This window comes from Paralichthys olivaceus, chromosome 23 (assembly GCF_024713975.1).
Source record: "Paralichthys olivaceus isolate ysfri-2021 chromosome 23, ASM2471397v2, whole genome shotgun sequence".
NCBI classification, from domain to species: Eukaryota; Metazoa; Chordata; class Actinopteri; order Pleuronectiformes; family Paralichthyidae; genus Paralichthys; species Paralichthys olivaceus.
In genome coordinates this window covers 9,895,929-9,903,667 of record NC_091115.1, presented here as the reverse complement: position 1 = coordinate 9,903,667, position 7,739 = coordinate 9,895,929, and positions in this window count along the sequence as shown.

Below are 7,739 nucleotides of genomic sequence, written 5' to 3'. Positions count from 1 at the left end.
TGAGAGTGATTGTCGGAGGTGAAAATCCACCGATATATTTCAGTTTCACTCCGGCGGCTGTCATGTGAAGTTAGTTCATGACCCCTGACACGTAGACCCACTGTGTCATTTTTCATCAAACATTCAAGTTATGGCAGTAAATTGGCCCCAAGGTTACTCAGCAAGACTCGTCTCTCCTCTCAGCTTAACATCCTTCCTATGAAGCCTTTTATACACAGAAGTCAGGATGACGGTGAAGGCAAATCACCTCCTGAGGGACCCGTGTGTGATGTGATGCGCTTTGTCTGCTCGGAGCCACTTTTCTACTGTATGACAAGTAGTTTTTTTGGGAGGGCCTTTCTCAAACTAAAGATATGAACACATTTATTAGCACTGGCAGTATATTTCAGTAAAGAGATCATCAAATGCAAGTGATTAACAATCAAACAAGACTCATCACTGTGTTAATGCGATCAAGTCTTGGCCCATATGAAGATGAAGGTGGGACAGGATCCTACTGTGGATAGATTCTGGGGGTGGGGTGGTTGATAAGGTTGATTCCGGTTCATTTGTCTTGTGTCATTACATCAAGTTTCCAATCAGAGGGCATTTTCCAATATGACTCAATCTTTGAGACAAATTCCTACATTTAAATCTGGATCATGTCATTGCATTGGTTCAGTGTTTAACAGATCCTTAGAAATGAAATGTAACAGCTGAATATGAGGCTCTCTGCAGCACAGAAGGCGTGCTACTTTTTAGCTCATCGGTGTGGCAGCTCGGAGCCTGACACGACGGCTGGGTGGCGTGTGTGACTTCGACGGGCGCAGGTTAGCGCACGGGTGCAGTCGACAGCTGCCCACACACTGCAGTAAAAGCCAAGCACTCTCTCGCTCACTCTCTCGCTCTCTCCCTTTGCTGTTTTATTACAGGAGCTGTGCTACAGTTTTACACAAGGAGCTGCTACCTCGTCTGTAGGAAATGTATTAGATTAGAGGAGGATCGTACAGTTAATAGAAAAGTGCAGATATGAACAGATGACGACAAACAAATGTTTTGGCTTTTTAGCATAAGGTTTACGTTATCCTCTGAAATCATGGAGACACCACTGTGGGTGTGTTTGTGTGTGTGTGTGTGTGTGTGTGTGTGTGTGTCATTCTGTTGCATGTTGGGGGTTAAAACAGCTATATATGGTACACGACTCATGATTAAATGACGGCTCTGACATAAACATAATGTTTTCTTCATGAGCTGTCTGAACATACACCAGACTGCCTATAAGCAATGAATATTTCATTAGATTTAAATGGCTTTCTCCAGCCATTTTAATTGAGTTGCATCAGTCACAAAGCAAAGCATGCAACCAAAGTCTATTAGAATTCCATTCCACATTATAAGTCTATTAAAGTTAACAAGGACTCATAACCTTCATGCTGTCTGACTGTGGAGATCTTATTGTCAAGCAATCTCTGCAATGCCAGCCTCATTCTGTTGCTCTTCAGGTCTTCGGCCTCGGCCTCTGTTATCATTGACGCAGGGGGATAAAAAAAAAAACAACACACTTGTCATCGTTTCATAATTCATTTTGGGAAAAACAAGGTCTGGGCCCTCCACAATGGGGTAGCTGCTGCCTCTGGGCAGGGTCAGCCGCCCTTCCATCATCTCTCATATACACACACCAAGCAGATGCAGACTCACACAAATTGGGATCTCCGCCAGCGTGCACACTCGTATGCAAACATGTAAACACACACACATGTGCACACATATTTCTCTGTCTGGCACAAGGCCATCATTTTTCATTTTTGGCAACAAAGGTTATTTTGACAGATAAACACATTTTAATTACCGGGGCTCCGGTCGGAGAGGAAATAACTGTGAGCAATTATATCAGAGGAAAGAGATATATTAGGCGGTAATCGAGTTTTATAAATATTAAGATGTGACTGGAAATGTTCCACCAGAACATATCTGCTCTGTTTATGTGTTTTATGGCTTCAGAATAATCCATAACCGTACAACTGCATACACACACGTGTCATGTAGTAAATCCCAGCAGCCGTGATGGGAAGCATATTTCTGAGCGACTGTAAATAACATCCCCCGCAGAGAGACAGGCCGACTACATGCATTTCATCTCCATCCATAATTCATCACCAGATGTTGGAGTATATTGGTTTCCAGGTATCTGCAAGGAGTCTGTGGAGATTGCAATATCCCTGTGGTTTTTTCGGATATTGTTCGCTATCACTGATCTCCACTAGTCCTGCGTCATTGACGATGTTTCTATGATCATTTTGATCTGCGTCTTTGTCCGAAGACAAGTGAAGCCTCAGCAAGGTGTCGTGGCAATTACGCATTCGAGACACAAATCTCTTACAGTATTGTCACACTTGAATGCTCAGAGCATGGTGCACAAGACAAAGGTTGGTTTGTAATAAGCACCGATGGGAAGCTGCTCTTTCTCTTTATACCTTTGGCTCGTTCCTCCCCCTCTGGTTGAGGTTGTTTCTAAGCCAAAGGTCAGGATCTTTTGATGACATCACGGCAACGATGCCTTAGTTTAGGCAATCAGGCCAAGATTCAATCAGTTGCACAGGATTCAGCACGATCAAGGTTACATTGTAAAGATTCAGTCATAGGGGAATTGAACATGAGTACATCCTGCATAATCAAAATGTTACATTTCCCTTACAAAGGGCAACATCATTGGGACTAAGGCACGCTAAGGAGAAATATCCAGACAAAATCAAAATATCCCTCAGTCATTTCAGGTAATACGATTCTGGCACGCAGCTGTCTTGTTTTTAAAGCGTTTTTTTCTTTGAAGGGAAAGGATGGAGTGGAAGATGGGGCCGGTGGGAGGGTGGCGCCGACAGTGAACACAGGGAGGTCTGTGAAGACAAAGCTCGCGGTGACAAAGTGTGTTATTCTAGGCGAGCTTTCTCCGAATCCATTTGAACGCCCACTCAGACACCTACGGGCCGGCTCATCCATAGCCAGAGCAGGTCCTTTTGCTCAATCCATTACCTGCTGCTTGGAATGGATGGCGGTGGATTCCTGCGCCACGGCCGCCATCATCAAAGAGAAATGGAGGGAGAGGGGGACAGGGAGAGATAGAGGGATAAGCAAAAGATCGAGGGTATAAAGGATGACAGCAAGAGAGAGCAGAGGATGGAGGGCAGAAAGATGAGGGGGTTAGATACCGGATCTGAGGCATTACTTGAATTAAAGGAGAATGGCAAGATAAATGGTGCAATATAAAGAATAGTGGAAATTTACGTCATTTTCTGTGGTTTTAAAGGTTTTATTTATTATGCTCACAGAAAACCCTGCTTCTGAAGCGAGTCCAGTCGATATGATGTCATGATGACACATTTGTTTAATGCACATCCAGCACAAAGGTTTTGGATAATTATGAATGATAAATATCACAAATTCAGAGTAACTGTGTCCCATGCATATGACAGAGGCCCTATATGGAAATACTGGAAAGGATTACAGCTAATACTGTATGTACTTATCCTAAGCTCAAGCAACCACAGCTTCATCATCACACTTTGCCTTCCGAACACACTGAAGCACTTTCCTGGACGCGATAAACCAAACTCCCACGCAGCCACTCTGACAGAGAGAAGCTCAGGTATTAGCCATGTTCCCTCGTCGTGCTTATATTTAATCTGCATTGGGCCAAACTGCCTCTGCGAGTTCAGGTAGTAGTTTACTGCTGAGCAACATAGATTAAATAATTAATTAAATGAATTTTGAGAAGTGCCCAAACATGGTTAGTCACAACTACCCTTGACCCAGTGTATGGGTTCCCCTCCTCATCAAGCATGAATCCAACACACGTGTCCTCTTGCAGGGCAGGGGAAGTCTCTCTCTCTCTCTTTGTCTTTCTTTCCCCCTCTCCCTCTGAGTTGCCATCCTCTGTCTTTTTCTCTGAGCAATCCCTTTCCCTTGATTGCACTGCACGTCACATGGGATCATGGCCACACACACCACTGGATGTTTTTGCCGCAGAAAGACACTTGCAGTTGCTGAAGAAAAATACCCCGTCTCATATCCGCCCCCTGGGTTGCACATTGGGACAGCAGTTTTCCTTGTTTCCGTTTTAGAGCTGCAGCGACGGGACACTCCTGCAGCAATTATGTTTGCATTATGAAGATTTCTATTTTTAAATATAAATAATAAAAAGGCCACCTCATCCATTGTTTTGGGGTTTGAAATAACTCTAGGAAATGCAGTGAAGGGCCTGGAGTGCTTTAATACACTAATTTGCATCTTTGGGGAAAAGAATCAGTAAAAGATTAAATAGATAAATACCTTTTAGACAAGCAGGTCAGAACATTATATAGGAACTTTTATGAAAGTAACTAAAGACCAATTGATCTGTTTCCATACAAAGACTGACAATGAAAGTGTGAGGCTGTGATGCTGCTCGCGTGCTAGAATTGGTCTCTAACAGATGCTGCCCATAGAAAAAAAGGGCCTAAATACTTCATCATGCTTTCTCCTAACGAAACATTTGTTCCTTTTCCATCTGAGCTGGCATCAACCCCTACCTCAGTGCAAGTGCAAGTGGAAAAAAAGAAATAAACATTGCATGTGTTCATGAGTGAAATGTTGGCAAAAATCCGAGAGGGGGGAAGGATGATAAGAAATGTTTTTTAAAAGATTGTTTGTTTGCCCCCAAGCTCGCTAGCGCTCTAATGAAGTTACTCTGTGTATAAAGGGAAGAGGACTATATTTAAACTGGGCCAGGTGTGAAGCCAAGAATGTGGAAAACATCCTTCTATACATAAATATATAGAAGGATGGGAATTAAATAATTTGATGCAGATATACCATGAGGTAGTGGCACAGGTCATAGAGTCATTTAAGGCTCTTAAACCTCAGTTTTTCAATATTCAGAGGTTTTAAGCCTAAATTTGCCATGAATGTTTGTAATTATGTAAAAAAAAAATAATTCTAGAGCTACCACATTGGATAAAACATTATAAATTGCTCGCTTTGGCTGTCTAGCAATTGATACTGAAGTTATGAAATAATGAGGCTGGAAGGGGGATGAAGGCAGACAGAAGGATATTGATGTTGTCTTAATTAGCCTCTGTGCTGTGCTTTGTATTAGTGTATAACTATGTGAACTGAGAGGCACAGAAACTCTTCTTTCCTCCATTTCTCTCCCTCTTTACTGTCTGCTATTCTCATTGATTGCCTTGGAGTAGACAATTAACTCACATCTCATCATTGCCTCAATGGCTTATTTACTTTTAATTAATATGACAGACATGTCTTGTTGAGTCTGGCAGCCTAGACATCTGGAGGTCTGTCTTAAATGTGAACACCAAAGTTATTTATGCATGAATAAAAGGGTTTTGAGTTGTACAAAGGTTTACGTTAATTGCAACGTTGAAATCAGCCACCTCCATATTTGTTTAAAGGAAACTTTTTGTCTTATTGCTTGGCAAGCATTGGATATGTGAGCCTGTGCTATCGAATTACCTTGTTTTTGGGGGCGTGCCAAACTAGCTGCAAGATATGTATTATGAAAATATGGAGCATTATGACGTCACACTTGGTTTTAGTTCCTGTCTCTATAAGCCCCCCCTTCTGATAAAACCCAGCTGGCCCACTCTTGTGATTTGTTAGCCACCTCCAGGGTAAGCAGGAAATGTCTGCCTCCGCCCTGTTTTAACTGGCTTCTGGTGTGTCAGATTAGATAGTTGTGTAATATGCAATATGCAAATACTGGGCATCATCACGTCATTGTCACATCATCGACAACCTGGAAGTATCTGCTGACGAGTTGTTTCAGGAGCTTCAGGAGCAGTGATTTCTGATTTTTACTTTGCAGATCTTTTAAATGCTCAAAATGTCAATAACATTCAAAAGGAAAGAAGAGCTTTTTAAAAAGCTAATTTGTCTCCTTTAAAACACAAGATGCAGTGAGGTGACAGTGTACAGGCTTCTAACAACAAGCTGAGTGCATTTGGTTGCATTTGAAAGGGTCATAACCATGACTCTTTCTCTAGACACATGAAAATACTCAAACACTGGCTCTTGGAGGAATAAAGTTATCAAACCTGAATAAATGCTGTCAAAGGCAAAAAAGTGAAGGCCAAGCCCTGAGCTTGTAAAGGCCAATTCAATTACTCCAGCCTGTTGTCTAATGGAGAATGAACTAACCAGGCAATGGGTTACTTTGGGATGGCTCTGCTGACTACTGCCTCTTGTCTACATGATCTAATTTACTAAGACACACAGCTATTGATTGGCTTCTGCATGCCAACAGAAGAAAACCGTTTCAGATGCGCTATTGCACTTTGCCATCTGGCAGATGTTTAATAATAAGCTATAGGCCAGCTGGCATAAGCATTCAAAGACATGCACGCACACGGGTTCAAGACTGCATCCACACATGCAAGTGTGCACATAGTTCAAGGTAATCGCTGTAAGTCGCGACAACCGAATTGGCTGGGGCTTCAACTACATGGGTCAATAAGCAAAATCAATGGCCTCCACTGTGAGAACGGAGAGAGGAACACAGATTTGTGCATACAGCTACAACTTCTCTTACCTTTGACTGAATATGAGGGTGAAAGGGTGAGCACCAGCAACAACACCCCATCAACCCTATGCAATGATGACTACACTGTTTTGCTTACTCCCTCCCTTCCCCTCCTCTGCACACCACCCCATGCCTTCCCCTACCAATGCCTGGCTTAAAGCTGTGGACACAACAATCTTATCGGGCGCTGCCTCGCTGTCAGCGAGAGTGGTCTATTTCGGGCTTTATCTTGAGCAGAGGCCAGGCTGGAGCTGCGGGCTTGTAGCCGGGCCGGTGCTCCGGGAGATAAGGCAGACAGGGACACTGTAACCTGCATGTCTGCGGTCAGGGTGGGAATGGATGGAGCCCGGCTTGGTAATCAAACTGCTTCCTCTCCGTGCTCGATGGTTCGGATCAGGATCACACAGCTGTGGATGCAGGGCTTACAAGTCTGTCTACAGGCACCGTGTGTTTGTAAAGGCCACAGGAAGGTCTTTTGGAGCCTGCAGGTGTTGTCTACCCTGTTAAACTGTGTTAAAGGGTTTAATACTGAACCGTCACATCTGGATGCAGGTTTAAACGCCTTCCTAAATATGGATACATAATCCCAAAGTTTTATATCAAAGGTTGTTCCTATATTTACCTCATGCAGGCTTCAGGCTTGTAGTTGAAAACAATGTCTGGCTCTGTTGAATGTAAAATCTGAAAAACTGTAATTTCCACTGAGAAGTAGTTTCAGAACATTCATTAAACCTTTTCTCCCAGACAGCAATTGTCCAGTAGCTTAGCAACTGTATGCCCATCAAGTCTGTCAAGCTAGTGATTTATCTTTATGCTGAAGAAACAGGGATTTTTTTTACCTTTTTAAATAGAGAACTCATTTGCAAATGAGAGCAAGTTGAGCTAACCTGTCTATTGGCTACAATTATTATTTTGGGTGAGGGTAAGACCCATATGCGCTAATTTGGGTGTAAATATGTGTCATCCATAATTGAATCATATTTATTTGACGTGTGCTTTAAGTTTGATTCATGTCCCATTTCCTAACATGGAGGAGGCAAGGTTTATGACCTGCAGTGTAGCAAACCACTTGGGGGCAATCGATATACAAAGACATCTTTATATACAGTCTGGCAATAAGACGAGAAATGTAGCATGATCACCAGAAGTTATTCTCAACAAACCCTGAAGGTCTTTGAGTTGCTCTGTG